At 40.1% G+C, this 23865-nt stretch overlaps 1 long non-coding RNA gene and 1 pseudogene across 1 annotated transcript; one reads left to right on the top strand and one right to left on the bottom strand.

The window, feature by feature from the left end:
• Nucleotides 1-843: 843 nt before the first annotated feature.
• On the top strand, nt 844-9955 carry LOC101434541 (myosin regulatory light chain 12B pseudogene; annotated as a pseudogene).
• An 11614-nt stretch (nt 9956-21569) lies between these two features.
• Nucleotides 21570-22588, bottom strand: LOC101430749 (uncharacterized). Its single transcript, XR_188024.3, has 3 exons — nt 22417-22588; nt 22072-22105; nt 21570-21831 (listed from the first exon to the last, which is right to left on the bottom strand). It is a non-coding gene; the product is annotated as an uncharacterized lncRNA (long non-coding RNA).
• Nucleotides 22589-23865: the final 1277 nt, after the last annotated feature.

The following is a 23865-nucleotide window of genomic DNA, read 5'->3' as shown; positions in this document are numbered from 1 at the left end:
TATATAATGGCCATAGCACCCTAAACATACCCAGTCTCATCCAGCATATATAAAGAAATCCTATATCTCGAAAAGAAAGAGAAAGCAACCCATTTTAAAAATGGGCAAGAGATTTGAATAAATGCTTCTTCAAAGAAGAAATATAAATGACTAAAAAGCACATGAAAAGATGCTCAACATCACTAGCTATTAGGGCAATGCAAATCAAAACTATAATGACATACCATCTTACACCCATTTGACTGGCAGCTATTAAAAAAAAGAGGACAAGTGTTGGAGAGGATATGGAGGAATGGGAAACCTCATCCACAGCTGGTGGTAATTTAGAAGGATCCAGCCATTATGTAGGACAGTTTGGCAGTTCCTCAAAAAACTAGCTATAGATTTGCCATATGAAAAAAAAAAAAAAAAGATTTGCCATATGACCCAGAAATTCCACTGCTGGGTATATATTCAGAAGAACTGAAAACAAGGACACAAACCAATATATGCACACAAATGTTCACAGCAGCATTATTCATTATTGTCAAACGTTGGAATCAACCCAAATGCTCATCTATAGATGAATGGATAAACAAAATGTGGTATATACACACAATGGAATACTACTCAGTTGCAAGAAGGAATACAGTACTAACACAAGGGATAACATGGATGAATCTTGAGGACCTTATGTTGAGTGAAGCAAGCCAGGCATTGAAGGACAAAAACTACATGACCTCTCTGATATGAATTAAGCAAATCAAGCTGTCTCAGAGAGCTAGAGATTGGAAGATAGACTTACAGGAAATTGGGGGGGGGGAGAGTTGTGAGCCAATGCTCACATGGATGAAATATACGATAATGTGGAGGTAAGTAGTTGTGCAGTGAAGGGATAAGATGGGGGTATAGGGATACTATTGGGCTGGGCTTTGTAGGTTTGAAGGGGGCTAGCGTTGGGAGAATGGGTCAGATGGTCTATGGAATTGGGGGGAGGGTTGGGGAGGAGCAGATGAACACTGGAGATTGTCAGGTACATGGTTGAAAATAAAATGTTGAGAAAACTCTTTAGAAAATATAATAAGGAAGGGTTACTGGTATAAATTGTTTGACAGGGAACATCTAGCACAGAGTGCACCTAGGGCAGGCTTCTAGGGAGTATGTGAGTGCTCATCTTGCCATGATGTGGTATATCAGTGAGTGGAGACCCATACAATGAGAGGGAAGGTGTTGTACCCTCATCCTGGGGGAGGCCTGATGTTCTCAAAGAGAGGAGAGGGTGTCTCTTGAGAGCATTGGTGACTCCCAATGGGGGAGAACAGACTAGTGTGTCAAGCCCTCAGCATTGTTGCAAGTATCTATGAATCTTGTCCTTCAAGCAGTGAAGCTTGGATGTCACTGTGGGCCTTGAGGGGAGGGGGAGAGAGGAATAGAATAAAGGGAAGAGGGGGTAATTAGTGGGCAATGGAAGTCTGCATGATAATGCAATGATGGATACAAGCCATGTTAAATTTCACCAAAAATTTATAAAACTGTAGAGTCTAAAATGTAAACCATGATGTAAACCATAATATATCAATGGTTAGTAGCTACGTTTCAATATTTGTACATCAGTTGCAGCAAATGTAACAACTATGTGTAAAAAGATCATTGGTGGGAAAGGGGGAAAAGGAGGAGGATGTTGGGTGTATAGGAGTTCCCTATATTCTATGTGTGACTTTATTGTGACCTAAAGCTATTTTGAAGACATAAAAAAAATAGATGTAAGACACTGAGGAAGAAATGGAAGAGATTGCCACTGTACATACAGGACAACATCTATTACAGTGATGAAAGGCAAAACATCAAAAATTTTTTTATATTTTTCATATTTTTAATACCCCAATTTATTTTTTACTTTATTTTAGTTTTTCTTAATTATTATGTATTCTATTTCAAACCTTTAAACCTATCATTACTAATTCATTTTCCTATTAATTGAATTTGGCAATATATTAGTCTTCATTTTTTTAAGAAGTTTTGGATCACAGAGGGGTTCAACTATGGCAGGGGATGAGCATTGGTGTGGGCTGTCATTGATGGGGGATGCCTGGGTGGGAGGGAGTTCGCCAGGGCATACATATTTGGATGTTTGTTGGATATTGACAGAGTGGATAGAGTTTCACACAACAACTGAGGGAGTGCTAAGTTCCCATCCTGGGGAACTCTGTCACATTCCCCAATGGAACAGCAATATTCCCCCAAGTGCAAGGGCAAAGACCAGTAAAGAAGGATGGTCCAATGAGGGGCCTTGATACTGATGACTATGCTTAGGATGAAATTTCAACTTGGTTTAGAGCTGCAGGGTGCCTAAGAGTTACCTCCCAAGAGCCTCCCAGTTGCTCAAATGTGGCCACTCTCTAAGCCAAACTCAGCATATAAATGCATTACCTTCCCCCCAGGGTGGTATGTGACTTCCAGGGATGAGCCTCCCTGGTGCCGAGGGATTACCACCAAGCACCAGCTGGGGATGCAACTAGAAAAATACATTGAATAAAAGGGGGAAATGGTACGGACAAATGACTTTATATGGCAAAGAGACTTCAAAATATGTCAGAAAATCATCAAAGGGGTTGTGCTTACATACATCTCAGCATGATATCAGAGACAGCCTAAGTAGATACAACGCCAGGTAGTGGTGCTCCTGAGGGCTAAGGAGACACCCAGGTCCTATGGTCATGACAGATGGCTCTGGAGTTCAGTTTCCTGCCAGTGGGCCCTACTTTGAAATTTGTGCTCATATCTGGAGTTGGACTCAGATGTGACTTCTATACACATGCCTCTTCTGTCACTTTTACTGAACCTGTGGTTGGTGCTGGGGTTGGTGTATGTCCAGGACACTTGAATCTCTGGATTGTCCATGTGCCAGCTGGGCTATAGGCCTCAGCAAGTTGCAACACCCACTCTCCAGTTCATTGGACTCACCCAGGTCAGCAAACAAGGCAGTGAGGATGGTCAACCACCACACCAAGGAACCAAGAGAGTCTACAACTGCAAGCAGGAGAATCCCATCCATCAGCCATGTGGGATCTAAGCCCCCTCTCAATTTAGGAGTGGAGTGGACATCGCCATCCCGGGTCCTCAGGATGGAAGAATAAAATACAGATTAGAGTGGACTTACTGGTATTCTACTATAGAATTATTGGGACTCTAGCAATGGAAGAAGTTATATCATTGATGTGGAGACAGTGGCCATGGTAGTTGCTGAGGGCAGGGAGAGGGAAAAAGAGGTGTGATATGGGGGCATTTTCAGGACTTGGAGTTGTCCTGAATGATATTGTAGGGATAGATGCAGGACATTATACATCCTGCCATAACCCACTGAATGGACTGGGAGAGAGTGTAAACTACAATGCAAACTATAATCCATGCTGTGTTGCAGTGCTCCAAAATGTTTTCATCAAATGCAATGAATGTACCACACTAATGAAAGAAGTTGCTGATGTGGGAGGAGTGAGGGGTATGTGGAGTGGAGTGTATGGGAGCTTCTTACATTTTTTAATGTAACATTGTGTGTGATTTATGTATCTTTAAAAAAAAAGATATTAAAAAATGGAAAACAAAGGGAAAAAAAGCATGGAAAATTTCTAGAATACACAAGAATCTGTTAACATTTGTTATGTCTAGATATTGGAAAAGATAGAGACTTTTGTTTATCTACTATATGAATTTGTTTTACCATGCTACATATTTATTATACATTACTTTTCAATTAAAATTATTTGTTTGCTCCACACACTGATTTCTCCTTTTCCTTATCTCCTACCAAACCAAGTCTGCACTACACGGATGAACACTTACAGGCCTTCATCACTTCGGTGAGCATGTGATTCCTTAGCTTGAGGACTAACGTCATCTTAACCTTCTTGGTAGCCCCCCAAGCATGAAGCACAAGACTGCAGATAGCAGGCACTTGATGCCTACTAGTTAATGAACTTGTTGTCATAGTATTTGTTTGTTTATGAAGCCACTTGATTAATGATTGCCTTCCCTACTGGACAGAAGGAATTAATGACTGTTTTCTTAGTGTTTACCTCAAGACCAGGTACATGGTTGATGTTTAATAAATATTTCTTAAAGGAAGAATATATGAATGAATGAATGATGAATGAACGAACCAAAGCAGAACCAGGCATCCATATCATTCTCTTGAATGCATCCAAGTTTATTTCACTCTTTCCATTTACATTGTATAGACTAATAATTTTGTTTCTTGCAAGCACTAAAAGCATGACCTCATCTGCCCCTGGAGTCACAGGCCAGCAATTCTGTCACAGAGATGAATGTTCAGGATTTCCCTGAAGATTTAACCCTGGTGGAAAAAAACAAGCTGTTTTTCCAAAACAAAGAATTTCCAATAGCAACATTTATTTCATTTATTTTTATTTGAAGTTTTATAGAAAGAAGCCAGAAATGCAGCCAGAGGTTCATGTTGGATTTTTTCATCCAACGTCTTGAAGTAAATCCTCTCCAGTAGGATAAGTTTTAAGATAGTTTAGGGGATGAAAACAAAGAGCAAACAAGCACAGAGGAGGAACCACAATAAATAATAAGAGTGGTTAGCTCCATGTAATGGAATCACAGGTGATTTTTATTTTCTTCTTTAACTTTTTTGGTATATTCCAAATTTTCAAAAATTAAGATATATTAATAGGATCAATAGTAAAACATTCAAGGTATTTCTTTCTGCCCTCCCATCCCCGCACTTCTTCTCCTAGGTTTCCTAACTCGGTTAACAGCACTCTCATCCACATGCTCTCCCGGGCCTGAAACCTGGGATCATTTTAGTCTCCTCTTCCCCAGTCACTGGGGCACAACATACCGATCTGATTATCTGTTGCTTCTTAGCCAATCATCCCAAACTGTAATGCCCTAAAACATGACTAACTCCCAGTTCTGTGGATTGTCTGGGAGCAGCTGGGCACCTCTTATTTGGGGGTTTCTCATGCAGTTACAGTCATGCGTCAGCTGGACATCCTAGATGGCTCACTCACAGCTGTCAGCAGGGTGCTCAGGTGGAGCTGTCAACCAAACTGCCTACGTGCAGCTTTTTCATGTGAGGGGCTTCCCACAGCCTGGCAGTTGGAGTCTGAGATAGAGGGAGCCAAAAGCAAGCATCTCATAAGGCCCAGAGAATGGTTAAGTGACCCCATATTTCCTGTACGTTGGTAAGTGGTTATAGAATCTTAATGAGACTTAGGTTCCTCTTTTTGGTGAGAATCTGTCCTAGGTGGTATTGTGTCCTTCCACTGGCAGGCAAATAATACCTGTTGTTTCTCTTTTTATAATGTTAGCATGCATGGATGAACATTGTGTAAATAAAGTAATTCATCAAGAGTTCAAAGTTGCCTGTTTCAACTGATCATTCTGGCCACAGTAGAAGTTATCTCAAAAAGGAATAAATTGTTTTAGGCAAACTCCTTTAGTGATATTGTTCAATCATTTCAGAAAGATTTCCATTGAAGACAAAGTTGAAATAAAGCATCAGCACTTACAGAAGCGGATTTGGCTCAATGGATAGAGCCATGGGAGGTCCAAGGTTCAAACCCAGGGCCTCCTGACCCGTGTGGTGAAGCTGGCCCACGCGCAGTACTCATGTGCACAAGAAGTGCCCTGCCATACAGGGATGTTTCCCGCATAGGGGAGCCCCACACACAAGGAGTGTGCCCTGTAAGGAGAGCCGCCCCACGGAAAAAAAGTGCAGCCTGCCCTGGAGTGGCACTGCACACACAGAGAACTGATGTAGCCAGATGATGTAACAAAAAGAGACACAGATTCCCGGTGCCACTGACAAGAATACAAGTAGACAAGAATACAAGTGGACACACAGAGAATAGACAACTGGGGGGGGAGGGAAATAAATTCTAAAAAATATGTATTTATTTTTAAAAAGCATCAGCACTTAAAGATTAATAAAATTGTTTTACCCTACACCCAGGATGGGTGACTAAAGTATTAAAATAAATATTTGATTTTCTCAGATGTTCACTTTTCTTTTCCTTCCCTTTTCCTTTTCTCCTTCCTTTCCTCTCTTGCTCTCTCACTCTCTCACTCATGATCTCTTTTTTTCCAGGTAAGGAAGTATCTTGAGCTTAAAAAAAAGAAAAAAGGGAATGCAGCAAATCAAAATGCAACATTATCACAAACACTAAGTTACAAGTTGCCTTTATCCAGAAATAGCCTGAACTGAGGAGTAGGTACCACTCCATAGTAACAATGGTCACATTGCTTACAGAAAGTTCAGATTGCACTTTAGCGATAAATCAGACCCTAACTGCATTACCGACAGAGGAGACTGTGCTGCAAAGAGGACAGAACAACTGATCCGACTGTATTGGATTCCAGCCTCACCACTTACTGTGTCATCACTGTCATTGGGAAGCAGAGTGGTGCTTCTCCAGCTTTACTGTGCCTACCAATCACCTGTGGATCTCGCTAAAATGCAGAGTCTGATTCCTCAGTCCTAAAGCGGGGCCTGAGCATCTCCATTTCTGACAAGCTCCCAGATGCTGCCTTTGTTTGCTGGAGCAGTGGACCACATCTTGAGAGGCCAGGCTCTAGAATCCACAAGAGCCACATGTCTACCCTTAAAGAACATGAATTCTTGGTAAGTTTTTCCTATGCAGAACAGTATTCTCCCTATTGGACCGTGAGCATATCAGGTGACATCGTCACTGCCTTAATGATCCCTATTAGTGGAAAATGTTTCCCAAATAACTTTATAATAAATGGTATCACTTACTCCTTGACCACAGGGTGTTTATGGCAACTTATTCCAAGTAAAGCTGCATGTGAAAAAAGAGACCCAGCACTGCCCTATGCAAAGAGCAGAGAGCAGGAAGGTTTGGAGGTCCACCAAGAAGCAATACTCTTGTCTCTGTCCAAAAGAAGCTGAGATTTCACCGCAGGACTGAAGTCTGGGTGGCCTTTTGGGTTTCCAGTCTGCATCAGAGTAAAAAAAAATGGCTTAACGATAATTAGCCTCTACAGCATGCTTTCAAGGGAGCTATTATTAGACTTACGTTATAGGTAGAGAAACTAAAGACAGGGGGAAGTTATTTTGCTCACCCAAGGCCACCCAAAGTGTCAGGGATGAAAATGAGGTTAGCAATCAAAATATGTGGCTAATCCGTCATCAGCAAAAGCCATAAGGCATTTTCTATGAGAATGTTTATTAGTTTAAACGTCTATATTAAAAGTAAAAGGTAAAAAAACACAGAAGAGGTAGATGAAAGGTTTTGTTATTTGTCGTAATTTTGAAGAGGGCCATACATGTTCATTTACCACAAGCATTTTTGGTAATCACCATTTATTGAATGTGTTTTATTATTATGCTTGTATGACTTGGATACATTATTTAACCTCTCTGTGCCTCTGCTTCCTCACCTGAACATATCATCCCCATATTAAAGATAAGAAAACTAAAGTTCAGAAAGATTTAGTGATTTGGTCAAAATCTCACAGCTATTAAGTATTAGAGTTGGGATTCAAACCAGGGCTGAGAACTTCAAAGTTTGGACTCTTAGCCATATCAGCAGTTCTCAAATTAGGGTTCTTTTAAAACTTCAAAGTCCAGGTCACTCTCCAGATCAATTAAATTACAACTGTTTCAGGTGGAACACAAGAATTGGATACTTTGGGAACTTTCCAGGGGATCCCAACATGCAGACAAGCTTGGGAACCTCTAATTGCCCTCCATCACTTCCCACCACCGTCTGCTGCCATTTTTATGGTGTCACACCTACAGGCTGATCAAATGTGGCCCTGAGGTCTCTGCTTTCAGTTTAACATCACAGTAGCAACTTTAATCAGGTTTTACACAGTCAGTACCTATTTTTCAGAAACAAATTCTGCTGAGAGTTCACAGCAGGAACCAAAACAAGCCTCAGTAATAGGCCAATCTCAGAATCTTCCAATTGAAAACAACCCGCTGTAACTGAGGCTGAAACAGAAAACGCTTCATCAAGGGAGGCCCGAGCTCTCCTGAGTGTCTCACTTTGGCCTCGGTAGGTACCCTGAACGGAGACAGCTGAGCGGGCCGGGGACTGGAGGACGGCATTGGCCAGCCTTGCGTGGGACCGTGAGCCGGGCCAGGGCCATGCTACAGAAAGCAACCTGGGAGGCCCGCCTTTCCTTCCACTGTGTCCAGTCACCACTAGTTCAGAGCACTTCATCTTCGCGAGCTTCGCTTACTTTTTAAAGTATATTTCTTTGATTCCTACAAGCCAAAACCATGAAAAAATAACGGAAACCAAATGCCAGGGAAATGAAGCCAAGGCAAACACATGCAAGCCCTGAAATAACAGGAGATGCTGTGGTCACGTCTGACCTTCTGAACTGTGCTCTGAGTTGAAGCAAAAACAGCTTTTGCTGCTGCTTAAGGAGTGCACAGTAATGGTTTATTTGTAATGCAGAAGAGGTTGGATTTAGAGAGGTGGCCTTTTAAAACTGTAGGGACTTTACCACAGGGCCAGAAATAATAACATTTTGAGGAATGAGATTAAAAAAGAAAAGATCACCCTTCACCTCCCTGAGCCGTTTTGATTTTTATCTGTCAAATGGTGACTATCTAAGACCTCTAGAGTTTCTACAAATGTTTCTCTTCTGGTTACGCCAGTATTTTGGTGCAGTCTAACCTAGAAGCCGGAATGCAAGTTCACTTGTTTATTTCAGCAGCTGCAAGAGATAAATATGGCAGGGCCCAGATGGAAAAGTGAAACAAGGACCCAGGGTCAAAAGTGAGTAGAGAGAAAGCTTCTGGTTTTCCAGAAGCATGGGCCCTCAGACCAACAGTTACATTCCTACGAGATGCCAGGAGCTGCATTCCTGGGCACACAAAACAAGTCACCAGAAGGAGTGCACTCCATGTTCACATTACCAAGAAGAGACCACAAGCTACAGAGTTCATGCAAATGAAGACAAGTTCCCATGGAAGAGATTCCCATTTAGAATAATTACCATGTTGGCCTAGGAAAGAAATAGTCATTTTCACATTGTGTTTTACAATGAACAACTCTCTTCCTTTAGTTACATCACTTGATGCGTAACATCTGAAAGAGTTGAGTCTGAAAGAGAAAATTTTAAAATCACTGTAAAAATAGATTGATTGTAATTGTTATGGGGAGAAACTACCCTACAAATGAAATAATAATAGCAAGTAACTAGTAGGCTTACTATCTGTTCAGGCACAAAAAACCTTTACTGTTTTACTTGTATTAATATATTTCATTCTCAAAGTGTCGCTATTTTTTAAAACAAGTTTGTTTTTAAATGGAGTCATGTTGATCAATCTTTTTTCTGTTCTTTCTCTTGTTTAAGAATCAAAACAAAAAACAAATAAAAAGGTTTAAAGGCTACTGATCATCTCATGCAAGGCAACCCAGTTCCAAAGTCTGGGATGGAATTAAACAGCCACCAACCATATTCAGCAAAAAGGCAAAGACCAAGACTACCAAGAAGCGCCCTCTGCGTGCAACATCCAACATGTTAGGCATGTTTGACTAGTCACAGATTCAGGAATTCAAAGAGGTCTTCAGCATGATCGAATGTAACAAATGGGTTCATCAAGAAGGAAGACATGCATGATATGCTTGCTTCCCTTGGGAAGAATCCAACTAATGCATACACTGATGTTACCATGTATGAGGCTCTGGGGCCCATAGATTTCACCATGTTCCTCACTATTTTTGGTGACAAGTTAAGTGACGTGGACCCAGAAGATGACATCAGAAATGCTTTTGCTTGCTTTGATGAAGAAGCAACAGGCACCATCCAGGAGGATTACCTGAGAGAGGCACTGACAACTACAGGGAATTCTTTTACAGGCAAAGTGGTGGACAAATTGTACAGAGAAGCACTCATGGACAAAAAGGGGAACTTCCACTCTGTTGATTTCATGTGCATCCTTAAGCATGGAAAAAAGGACAAGGGTGACTGAAAGAACTTCAGCTAAAATGTTCTCGTTACTTTGTCTTACTCTAATTTATTGTGGAGATGCTTTCTTCCACCTTCATAGAACCTGTTGTATGCATTTAGTTTCAGAGCTTTGTCATTTTGTTGTATTTATTCCAGACCTTTCTGCCACTTCACACTTGTATAATCAGACTGGAAATAAGGATGAGGTTGTAAATTGTAATGAAAAAGAGACTGTTAATTTAAAAATCAGCGAATTTTAAAAGCCCAGGAAAAAAAATTTTAATGGTTTAAAATTTTTTCAAATATACCTCAAATCATAAAATATTCTTCTATAGTTTCTTCTACAAGGTGTCAAATTCAGTTTTTCAGCCAAAAAGTAATCTGAGGGCTGAATAACACAGTGAACCCAGAGGCAGCTGAGAATTGTTGTTAAGGGTACAAATACAAGAGAGTCCTTCTGTGAGCTAGAGCAGATGTACATCACTATTGCAGGATAATGGGAATATGGAGAAACATGGGAAAACTACAATTGGTCTGACCTATAGAGTCTGGTTAACAGCAATACTATAATATTCTTGCATCAATGCCAAGCTATACTGTGTTGATAATGGAGGTGTATGGAAAAAGTGTGCCAAATGTATGCTATGGACCATAATTGGTGGTAATAGTCTGATGATATTGTCTCATAATCTGTAATAAATATTCCACCAGGGCGTGGAGTTGTATGGGAAATCTACACATCTGTATAATTGTTTTGCAAGTTCACAATATCTGTAACAAAAATACATTAAAAAAAATAATATGGGTTGGGGGAAAAATACACCAAATATAAGATAAAGACTATAATTGGTAGTAATATTTTGATGATGCTCTTGCATAGTTTGTAACAAATGTTTCACAACAATTCAAAGAGTTGGTGGAGTGGTGATGTAAGAGACCCCTCTGTGATGTTACATATGTTTATTTTGTAAGTTCAGTCTTTACTATATGCTTATTGTTTATGCTTGCTTATGTATGAATTAGGTTTAGGGTCTATCTAGAATTTACTTTTGATTAAGATATGAGGTAGGGATTTAGTATATTTTTCCTAAATAACCAGTTTTCCCAGTAACATTTAATCCCAATATCACCATTCTTTCCCCACTGGTAATGTCACATTCTTCCTAGGTCGGGTTTGTGTACATGTGTGGATTGTTGTAGCAGTTGACATGGTATTGAATTCCAAAAATAGATATTGGATTATGTTTGTGATCTGCTCTGTACTTGGGTGTGATTGAGTTACTTTTGGGGCTTTGATTAGGCTACGTCATTAGGGCATTGAGTCCCTTGCACCTTGGTGGGTGGAGACTCACAGATAAAAGGCATGGCAAAGGACAGAGTTGAGGGTTTTGATGTTGAAGTTTTGATGTTGGAGTTTGATGCTGAGGCCTTAAGCTGGAGCCCCGGGAAGTAAGCTCTCAGAGGAAAGAGAAACAAACTGCAGGAAGAGAGGAACCCTGAGGCCAGTAAGGAGCAAGCCCTGGGAAAAAAGAAACCTTGAACCCAGAGAAAAGCAAGACCCTATAAGGGAGGAACCCAGGAAGTCTGAACCCTCGCAGCCTTTGGCAGCCATCTAGCTCCAACACATGAAAATAGACTTTGGTGAGGGAAGTAACTTATGCTTTATGGCCTGGAATCTGTAAGTGCCTATCCCAAATAAATACCCTTTATAAAAAACAATCACTTTCTGGTATTTTGCTTCAGCACCCCGTTGGCTGACTAATATAGTTGACTTCTGGGCAACTGTGCTATCCATGCCACAACACGATGCAATCTTTTTTGTTGTTTTTCCACCTATTATTCCCTCCTCCTCCCCTCAGAACCTCTAGTAACCACTATCTTTATAACAATGTTACATGTTTTTCTGTTACTACAATATTAATAAGTTTACTTTGTCCATGATTGCATGCTCTCCTTATGTTCGTTCATTCTTCAACCTTGAGGATTTGGGGATGGTGATTCCGACTCAGCCTCAGATTGAGAAGGGGCATAGATCTTATGGGGCAGATGGAAGGAATTGTTTTGCTTGCAGTTGTAGATACTGTTTTGGGAGATGGGGCTGTCCAGCACCAACATTTTGTTCATTATTCTGGTGGAGTCAGATGAACTAGAGAGTAGGTATTGGCTACATCTCTTCTGAGATTCAGGGCTCAACCAGCATATGAACAGACCAAAGATTTAAGTCTCTGAGACATATACTTAATGAGTATAGTGCTAATTATAGGCTCAAATAAAAGGGGTTGAAGAATCAAGTACAGAGAAACTATAAATAAATCTAACTAGTACACTGGGGAAATAGGTGATCGTATAGACCAAGGTAAGGACTACCTATAGGGTGCTGATTTTAAGGGGTCATGTGCCTTGCCTATAATGTCTGAATGCCTTTAGAACCCTCAGGAGCACCCTTCTGACTCATTCTGAAATCTCTTAACTCTTGTATTCAAGACCTTTTTGTCAAGGTCTTTTTCCAAATGCATTGCTGGTTGGTGCTTGGTATTAATCCCAACGGTACCAAAGATGACCATCCCTGAGAGTCATGTCCACACTGGTGGTGGGGGGTGAGGGGAGGTGGTGTGTTTATTTGCTGACTTTGGCTTAGAGAGAGACCACATTTGAGTAATAATAAGTTATTATTAGGATAAGTTCCAATTTTTTTTTCCTTCTTTATTTTTTTTTCAAATGTTACATTCAGGCGGTGGACTTGGCCCAGTGGTTAGGGCGTCTGTCTACCACATGGGAGGTCCGCGGTTCAAACCCCGGACCTCCTTGACCCGTGTGGACCTGGCCCATGTGCAGTGCTGATGCGCACAAGGACATGCAGGGGTGTCTCCCATGTAGGGGATCCCCACGTGCAAGGAGTGCGCCCCCCACGCGCAAGGAATGCGCCCTATAAGGAGAGCCGCCCAGCGCGAAAGAAAGTGCAGCCTGCCCAGGAGTGGTGCTGCACACACAGAGAGCTGACACAACAAGATGACGCAACAAAAAGAGACACAGATTACTGTGCCGCTGACAACAGAAGCGGACAAAGAAGACACAGCAAGTAGACACAGAGAACAGACAACCGGGGTGGGGGGGAAGGGGAGAGAAATAAATAAATAAATTAATTAATTAATTAAATGTTACATTAAAAAAATACGAGATCCCCATATAATCCCCACCCCCTTCACCCCACTCCTCCCATATCAACAACCTCTTTCATCACTGTGGCACGTTCATTGCATTTGGTGAATACACTTTGGACCACTGCTATACCACATGGATAATGGTTTACATTGTAGTTTATACCCTCCCCCAGTCTGTTTAAATTTTACAAGGATAAGGTTCATAGTTCATTAGTATTGAGGGCTTGGCATGTTGGTCTGTTTTCTTCTATCAGGCACTGCCTATGTACTTGAGAGATTCTTGCCCCTCTATTTGAGAACATAGCAGGACTCCTTAAGATGGGAGTTTATTATTTTGTTGCTTATTGTGAGCATCCCTGCACATTGAGGTAATACCCTATGACAAGATGAACATATTCATATTCTATAGAAGCATGTCCCAGGTGTAATCTTAATTACTGTAGCTTTATAATGTTTATATCTCCTAGTACAATTCCAATACTCCCCTTCCCCAAGCCCAACCCCCATCTTGGATCTCTTCTTTTAATTTGACCTTTGCTCTTTCAAAACTATTTCAGGATCACCTGAACTTCCAGAAAATAAACTGAGATATTTGTTGAAATTTGCAAGTTAATTTGGGGGAATTAATATCTTTATGATACTGAGTCATCATATCAATGAATATGGTATGTTTCACCATTTCTTTAGCCTTTCTTTTATCATTCACTTCTTTTAAATATTTGGCCTAAAAGAGTTCTACATTACACATATTCTCAAGTGCATTAATTTTATGTTAATATAGATGATATATCTTTTAAATATATTTCCTAATCATTTTAAATAAAAATTTGATTAATTTTAAATATTAATAATTTATCCAGGAATCTTGCTGATATTTCTTGTTAGTTCTAACAGCTTATAGATTTTCTGTGGAGATAATTATATTGCCTGTGAATTACAGGTGTTTTATCTTCTTAAATTATTTTTGTTGTTGTTGCTGTTTTTTGAGGTATTGGGACCAAGGATTGAACCCGGGACCTCATATGTGGGAGGCCAGTGCTCAACCACTGAGCCACATCAGCTCCCTTGGTTTTTTTATTTGTTTGCTGGTTGTTATTGTTTCTCTCTAGGAGGTACTGGGAACTGAACCCACGACCTCCTGTGTAGAGGAAGGCACTCAAAGTTTTGAGCCACATCTGCTCCCCAAATTATTTTCTATTTTATTTCTTCTTCCCAATGGCAAGATATCTTTGTCTTATTCCTAATCTTAAAAAAAGAAAAAAGATTTTACCATTTCTCATTTCATCCTTCAAAATGTTTGCTGTAGATTTTTCGTAGATTTCATTAAGGTCAGAACAATTTCTTCGATTCCTATATTACTAAGAATTTCCTAAGAGTTTTTAATCATGAATAGGTCTTGAATTTTATCAAATGCTATGGAAAATATCACATAGTTTTTCTCCTTTAATCTTGCTAATGTCAAACCTTCTTTGCATTCCTATGATAAATCTGATTTGATTTTAATACATTTATTAATTTTAAATTATTTTGGTTATCTATATTCATAAGTGAGGCTGGTTTATGATCTTCCTTTTTTAAAGTCCCGTCTGAACTGGGAAATGTTTGCTTATTTTCTAGTATTTGGTAAATTTGGCATCAGCATGGGATTATCTGTTCTCCAAGTGTTTGACCAAACTCTTCCGGGTTGTGGGGGAGGAAGGCAGTAAACTTTTAACAACTGATTCTGTTTCTTTATATGTTAAGGATGTATTTCTATTTCTATTTTTTCTTTAGGTAGTTTTGATAAGTTATATATATTTTTAGGACAATGAGCAATTCTGTCTTTTCAAATGTATTGGGATATATTTTCTTTTTATCTCTATGGCATCTGTAAGTATTACTCCTTTTTCATGCTGATATTGTTGTGAATGCTGACTCTTTTTCTTGAATTTGTTAAGAGTTTGCCTATTTAATTGGTGTTTTTTGTTTTTTAAGAATTTATAACAGACCCTCAAGTTTTAATATGTTTTATTTTCACTGGTTTTTAAGTATAAATATACCCTAATTTTCAATATTATTTCCTCTTTGCAATAATCATTAATGCTGATAACTGACGTGTTTGGTTCTCCTTTTGGTCAGGATCCACTCTTTTGAAGTCATTCTTTGCAATGGATGTGCCTTGGCCAATAGATTATGAGTGAAAGGGTTATATGTCACTGTCTTAATCTGCCAGGGCTTTTATGAAAAATACTGCACACTGGTTGACTTAACAGGGGTTGATAGTGTCAGAGTTTCAGGTGCTAGACCAAAATCAAGGCATTAGCAAGACTGCTTTCTCCCCAAAGTCTATAGTGTTCTGGTGTTGGTCTGGGTTGCTGTAATTCTTGGTTGGGATTCCTTGGCTTGCGTCTGTGCCTCCTGCCACATAGAGATCTCTTTCCTTATGTCTGTACTTCTGGTTTCCGCTCACTTCCACCTTCTTTCTATATATGTGGCCTTCTCTGACTGGCTGCTCCCTAATTTCTTCTGCTTATAAAGGATTTCAGTAATACAGATTAAGGCCCACCCTGATGTAGTTTGGTCACACCTAAATAAGCTCTTCGAAGACCCTATTTACAAACGAGTAAACAAACACCTTAACTGATAATACATTTTCAAAGGGCCCTATTTACAAATGAGTTCACTCCCACAGTAACATAGATTAAGATTAAGAACATGTCTTTTGAGGGGGTACATAACTCAATCTTCTGCAGTCACTTTGGTGACTTTAAAGCTACATCTCCTTCCATTCAGGTGGAGGGCCTGGGTCTCAGAGTACAGAAAATGTGGACCACAGTTCCCAGCTGATTTACATTAGAAATGTACCATGAGTGGGGAAATAATCCTTCATTGTTCTAGGATATTGAGATATTTTCAGTCTGTACATCATTGCAGCATAACTTACCCTATCCTGTTGCATTGTTTAAGAAGTGTCTTTCCTTTTTTCTTTCTAATTTCCAAAGTATAGGGTAATTACAAGTGTCTTTGTTTTCAAGTTCATATAGAATTGTGGCCAGAGATTTGCTGTAAGGTATTTCTCTGGTATTTAATTAGATTTCCTTTGTGACCTAGCAAGTGGTCAGTTGTTGGGTACAAGGTTCCATATGTGTAGATTAGATCAAGCTTGTTGTTTAAATCTTCAATATTGTCTTAAGTGTTGACACCTCAAGCTATAAATTACTAAAAAAGATTTTTTTAAAATCCTCTACATATAGATTTTTAAAATTTCTCTTTATAATTCAGTTAATCTTTTTTATAATATAGTAAATATACTTAAACCCCTGTCATTAAGTAGATACAATTGATGAATTATTTATTTTAGATGATGAAGTGACCCTCTTCATCCCTAAAAATGTATTTTGTCTCTTTGTCAGGGTAGTTGCTTCTGTCAGGTGTTCAGGGATATCGCTGACTGAGAAAGCACTGACCTCAGATCACATTTTATGTTAATTTCTCAATTGAGGAAGTAGAGCAGGCTGTTCCAAGACCAGACAGCTTAAATTCAAGCCCCAAGTTCCTGTGAGCTAGGCTTGAATAGGCTTGTCATCTTCCTGCACTGGTGGGTAGGTTTTTTCTTTCTAGTTCGCCATAGCAAAGTCATGACCCTTTGATGGTTCCAGCTTTCTGAAGGGCTCTCACTTCCAACTCTCCATCTCAGGTGATCTCAAGGCTCATCTCTCGTCTCCATGTGTAGTCGTGGCATTAGCTCACACTCTTTCTGCTTTACTTTTCATGGCCCTCTTGTTCTTCTTGGTTGTCTTCTTTTTGGCCCCTGGGGATATTACTTATTGTTTTGAAAGTTTAGTCGTGCTTGTAGAAGGAATTTTACAGTAGAAGGGATTTAGGTTATTTAGTACCAGCAGAACTGGGAGTTTTCTTCATTATATTTCCTAACTGTATTTCATTAATGCCTTTCCCTCTCCAAAGAGATGCATTGATTGAGAGCAGGATAGACAATAAGATGGAGAAAAGAGCACTGTGTTCCTATTCTTTGGAGGATATTTTCTTTTGTTCTGCCAATTCTGACTGAGAGAAAGATAATCTCCTAATTTTTGAGTTTATTCTTCATTTAATTTTTCTCTACCCTGTGTTTTCCTGTGGAAGGAAAAATCAGGGACAAGAGATTCAGGGAGCTTAGAAGGATAATCAGTGAAGGAACACTGCAAATACTGCAAATGATAATAGTTTTAATAAGAGGTGATATTTTTGGGGATTTTTGGGAAAATGTGTTTTTATTTATTTATTTTTATTTTTTTTACATCTCATGGGATTTATTTTTATTTATTTTTTTACACTTTTTTTATTAAAGTTAATAGATCACAAAGAATGTTACATTAAAAAACATATAAAAACATAAAAAAAGATGAGGTTCCCATATAACCCACTCCTCAGCCCACCCCATAATTTTTGTAAATTGTATTTTTTTGAAGATATATACATCACAAAAAAAAAAGACTACATTAAAAAATATAAGAGGTTCCCATATACCCCCCACCCCACCCCCACCCAACTCCTCCCACACCGACAACCTCCTCCATCACTGTGGCACACTCATCGCGTTCGGTGAACACATTTTGGAGCACTGCTGCACCACATAGATAATAACACCATAGTTCACACTCTCCCCCAGTACATTCAGTGGGTTATGGCAGGATACATAAAATCCAGCTTCTGACCCTGCAATATCATTTAGGACAACTCAAAAGTCCCAAAAATGCCCCCACATCACATCTCTTCTACCCTCTCCCTGTCCTCAGCAACTACTGTGGCCTCTTTCTCCACCTCAATGCTACAATTTCTTCTATTACTAGTAATAATAGTTTTATAGTAGATGTTGTTTAACATTTAAATAAGCCAAACCCAGAGTAAAGTGCTATACACATCTTTTGTCATTGAAACCTTAAAACTCCAGTAGGCACTGAATCTTAGGGAGGCTAAGTAATCTGCTCAGGTCTGTATGCTAGGAAGTGGTAGCCATCCCAACCCCTATTTACCTGAAGCCTGAGCCTGCACCTGCCTTTACTCTCTCCTGAATGTTTTTCAGTTTGAATATTTAAATTCCTGTCCTTCACTTATACCCCCAACCAACCCCACCCCCATGATATCTACTCAGTCTTTTCATCTCTTATTACTTTGCAAAGGGATATTGTGCAAAGGCAGATTTCTGGAGGACATTAGCTAACTATGCCACAAGAGCCCGCCCAGGTGACACCTCCCCTAGAAGGTTTTTGAGGATGCCTGCAGGCTGGTTAGGTGCCACTTCTCAAGGTCCCTGCTGTAAGCACACTGAACCTCAATTATTTATGAGTGTGTCCTACTTGTCTTTGAGCCCCCTGAGGGTAGAGAGTGTCTTGTTTCTCTTTGTATCTCTAGCACACAGCCCAGATCCTGGCACATTGGGTCACTTGGTAAACATTTGCTGAATGAATGAGTGGATTAATGAATGAATGGAAATTGTCTCTTATGAAGAAGAGAACCTCAGTTAATCTATTTCCAAGGATGGAAATGTATATTAAATATTCTTAAAAACTACTAATGTGCTCTATTTATATTCTAAAAACATGCAACAATCTCTCTGGAGGTTCACATTTTTCTGATGTGTATACCTATTTCAACACTGCTAGGGTGTCAACAGGACAAGGATGAACATGCCTAAGATCCAACGACGTTACTCCACTCACTGTTTTCCTGGGCCTCAAGAGGCGCATTACTTCACAGGCTCCAGTCTAACTACGTGTCTTCCATCCAGTTTTGAGGAACATTCTGTCTTGCCCTATGCTCATGCATTGCTCTCTTCTCTTATGACAGTGTGACAACCAGATGTTGCTCCCTCTGTGGTTGACCCTTCTGGGAGACCTTGCAAATTTTTGCAGACTGATGCATTTATCCTGAAAGCAGCATTTTGGCATCTTCTTATTCCTACTGTTCTAACGAGAAAACTTTTGTGAGGAGGTCCTATTAAAAAGACATGTAATAAATAAATCCAAACACAGGTTTAAACGCATCTGCCCCACTTGCCTGAGGCTAACACCAGGGGGAAACTTCATTTCCCCTTCATTAGCAGTGAAGAACCACCTTGCTCTCTCAGAAATAGCTTAGAGATGGCTCAGTCACCCGGCGCCTGTTAAACCATGCCAGGCTCCGTGTGCCAAAGAGTTGTTGGAATTGTTTCTCTTCTGAAAAAAGAAAACCACATACACTCAGGAACACATTTCTTTTTAATTGGCCCCAGATGGGATTTGTTAGTATCCCTCCTCCCATTCCATAATAATTCCTTGTAATTAAATAATAAATACTTGTTAGTCTTTTGCAGGCAGAAGCCAGAACTTCTCAGCATAGGAGTGGAAGAAGCAAGAGCTGAGAGCCTAGGGACGAGCAAGGTGGTATTTTTTTCATATACAGAGAAAGTAGGAAGGTTATGTTCAAGGTGAACACATCAGGGCTTGTCTGAGGTCTCACTGATGAGCTTCTGCTCTGTTGGTTGGTCAAAGCAAAGGAGGCTGCATGGTAAGTGCATGGGCCTCAGTCAATCAGACCTCGGTTTGACCCTTGTCTCTGTGATGTAATAGTTGTGTGGTGCTAGGCAAATTACCTAACCTCTCTGAACATCAATTTGCTCATCTGTAAAATGACAATAAGTCCCACATCACGGGGTTGTTGTGAACATTAAATGAGATGTCTATTAAGCCCTTAGCTCAGTACCTGGTACATATTAAGTAGTTATGACTAATAGTCACACATAATAAGAGTTATTATTATTTAAAGAAAACAGAGCCAGCACCATATGAGGAAGATGAGTGACATAAAGTTGTATTAAGCAGACCAAAGCAGTCTTGTCCATGGACTAATCATGGTGCCTATACCTGCCCACTATAAAGCCATTGCCTAAGGCTCTTCTGGAGACATGTGTTTGGCTGGATTAAGAAATTATGGTGCGGAGAAGGTAGACAATGCATAAACTATTTTACACATTACCAAGGATTTGTTAGGGAGAACAAAACTCATGAATAGGGTTGCACAAGCTAGAGGCAGCTGCTGAGAGAATCAGACAGAGGCCAGGGAAGTTTTGATAAGGGAAGAATAGTTCAAGGCTTAGAAAGATATTGCAAGATTGGAAAGGGAAAGCCTTGGAAAGCCATGTTGTCTATGGAGCATATGGAGGAAGGGTAGAAAGTTACATACGAGGGATATGACAGGAGAACTAAAGTCCAACTTCACAAATTTAAAAATTCTACTTCAGGTGAGAACCAAAAAAAGATAAACATTTTATTAATTGGAGCCATTTCTAAAATTCCTATTGGATGACCTGGTTATGTGAAAATTCATGAGTAATCATGAATCCTCATTCAGCATTTCTTTTATGGCTTAAGTCAGACTGAATATAAAAAAACAGTACAGGAAATCCTAAGCCCCTGTAAGGAAGCAGGGTAAAGTCCTTATGAGCAGCAACTTTCCTACTTCGCCATGACTCATGTAATTTCTGGCAAATGCAGCTCTGGACCTTGCCCCAGGTTTATCCCCCAAGTCAAGAACTGAAGGTTATTCTGCTGTGTGAAGAACTTCCAGAGGCAAAAAAGCCCCCAAGTCCTGGAGCTGAACAAGTCAGTTACTTAATAATATGCCTTGATTGTCTGTATTCTATATAAGACAGTGGAATTGTTCCCATGAGTAAAATTAGGCTGATGGGCAAGACCCACAGGAGAAAATTCTTTGGTCTAATATGAGGAAAGGCTTTCTAAGATTCTCAGAGCTTTGCAAAGGACAGAATATATGGTAGTGAGATCCTCCTCCCCAAAAGGGATTTTGAGCAAAGGATGGATTGTAGCAATTCAAATATTAAAGAGGAAACTGGACTCAATGACTTTAAAGATCATGGGCAACCCCAGCCCTATAAAATAGAAGATATGATCTCCAACAGTGATGAACTTACTGTTTAACCAAGAGGGAAAAAATAGTCAAAACAACAGCAGATCCAAAACAACATAAAATAAGCCAGATTAGTGGTCTAAAATTTCAGTAACAAAATTCTAAAAAGCAGTTCTCCTGAGAATATTTAAGAATAAGCTGAAATTTCTCCAGACCTGAAGATGATTCATTTCTCTGCATAAGCAATAACTGAGCAAGGATAAAGATGAAGAACACAGAGGACTGAGAGCCAGAGGAATTGGTGTGCAGACACTAATCCAGTTCCAATCAGCTTCCTACTTAAATGCAGTACAGAGTATGATGGTTGCTAACAAAAACAACTACCAAGAAAACAACCTCAAACAAACAGTGGCTTTGCCATCAAATAAAAAACAAACAGATCTGCTTGAATTCTGTTGTGTGAGTGGGGGGGGGGGGCCCATAGGTCTATTCTCAATATTTTAATTTGTAATAAATTAGAATTCAAAGTCATGGCTTACCAAACAGAACAGTTAAATCAGAATATTCCCATGGGCTTTGTTTTTTTGTTTGTTTTAAAGATTTATTTTTTATTTATTTGTCTTCCCTTCCCTACTCCCCCCCAGAAGTTATCTGCTTTCTGTGTCCATTCTGCTCTCTGTGTTCTTCTGTGTCCACCTGTATTCTTGTCAGTGGCACCCAGAATCCGTGTCTCTGTTGTGTCATCCTGCTGCATCAGCTCTCCGTATGTGCGGTGCCATTCCTGGGCAGGCTGCACTTTTTAAGCACTGGGCGGCTCTCCTTATGGTGTTCACTCCTTGCACATGGGGTTCCCCTATGTGGGGGACACACTACATGGCACGGCACTCCTTGCGCACATCAGTGCTGCACGTGGGCCAGCTTACCACACAGGTCAGGAGGCCCTGGGTTTGAACCCTGGACCTCCCATGTGGTAGGTGGACGCCCTATCCATTGGGCCAAATCCACTTCCCTCCCACGGGCTTTGAAATCATTACTTATTCATTCCTCATGCCTGATAGTGTCTGTGGATAAGATTAGAAGAGGTATTCCTCACCTTACTATCATGAGGCAGCAACTTGAAACAGGAACTAGAAAGAAAAATGAACAAAGACTGTTCTCAGCAAGGTCCAAAGACCATCTGAGAGCTTCTTAGAAATGCAGAGTATCTGATCCTCTCACCCCAGCCACACCCCCAAAACTACTGAATCAAAATCTGCATTTTAAAGGATCCCCTGGTGATTTGTTTGAACATTAAAATTTGAGAAGCACAGAAGTAGGGAACAGAGTCTATTGCCCAGCTTCTTATCTTCACTACCTGAACATTTTAGGAAGAAAAGGCAACCTCTGGAAAACAAAGTGGGGAGAAAATTACTTGGATTGTAATCATTAATGGACTCACCAGTGGAGCTGTTTCCATTGTTTTGGAAAATGTCCCATCACTAACGTGGAACAGCCACCCTTAGAGTGGGCTGGCAGAGGCTCCAGCTTGCGCTGACCCGAATCAGGTGATTAGTCCTGGTTAGCTATTAGACTGCAGGGGAAGGGAGAGGAAAGTCTTCTACAAGTGCCTCTGCAAGGGAAGGCAGCTGTTTCTCATAAACTGCAATGAATGAGCCTAGCAGGACTTCATCCTTTACAACGTGCAATCTCCTGCGGTCTTTCTGTTTGCACACTGGGAGAAATGCCTTCCTTCTGGAAGGGGGCAAGGAGGGTGGCGGGCATCTGAGACCCTATAGCTGCTCTAACCCAGTAATGGAGGGTAGCTTTTAGAGTAATGGAGGTGTGAAAAATATACAAAACAAAAATGAAGTATTTCCTAGAATATTTCCTCCATTCAAAAAAGACCATCGACTGCAGGAAGTATCATTTAATAACAGCCTTTGCGGGGAGAGGCTGGTCAACACTTCTTTAAATAAGACATAGGACATGTGTCCATTTATTTTTTTAAAGGTAGATCGAGGAAAGTGGCTTTATGGGAATATATCTTAGACTCAAGGAAATTGGGCAGATCAGTGCTCAACAATTTAATTGGCTGGTTTCGCCAACGGATATTAGCTTTTACATTGCTCCCTGAAAATGTATGCAGAAAAGTGACGTTCACTGGTTTCTGAAGGCATGTTTTGCATCAGGACTTATAGGCAACCGGGAGGGCTACAGCAAAGATAAATACCAAGACTCCACCTTGCCTAAATAAATTTGAGTTGAAAATCTGATACATCCAAGAGTTAGTACTCCTGCAAAACTTTGCCTTTCAGGATCTGGTGCCTGCGTTTGGTCACCCAGTCAAATTTCATGATGAAAAACCCCTCTTCGTATATGTATGGGGTGGGGAGGAATGGGGCTATTGATCAGAATTGGAGAAAGAAACTGAGGCCCCAAAAGGGACAAAAATTGTCCCCAAACACCTGAGTGAAATTCTGATCCCCTAATATGCAAATCCAATGTGTCTTTCAATTTACCAAACCTCCTCCTTCAAATCATTCTGGGGGCCTCTGGAGTAAGGGGCAGGCTCTTTAAAATGAATCAGATTCCTCTCACTTGAGCCTTTAGCATAAGAAAAAGGCATCGGTTAAGAACCACAGAGGATGCCAGTAGGAAATCCAAAGCAAGAATTCTAAGTGCATACCGAAGTTAACAATTGCTTCCCCTCCCTGCCTGGGTACAAAAGTCCTCTAACGATATTGCCATGTGTCATAGAATTTACAACGCATCATTTTTGAAAATACAAAAGTAATTTCTTCCTTATGGCCTTCAGGAAAGTTGTATTTTCTTTTTTTTTTTTCCCCCTGTCCTTTTAAATTGATAATACTAGGATTCTCTGTAAACTAAATTTACCATAGAGAAAATC

Source organism: Dasypus novemcinctus, chromosome 10, assembly GCF_030445035.2.
Source record: "Dasypus novemcinctus isolate mDasNov1 chromosome 10, mDasNov1.1.hap2, whole genome shotgun sequence".
In the NCBI taxonomy this organism is placed as follows: domain Eukaryota; kingdom Metazoa; phylum Chordata; class Mammalia; order Cingulata; family Dasypodidae; genus Dasypus; species Dasypus novemcinctus.
This window is presented reverse-complemented; position numbering and strand designations above follow the sequence as displayed.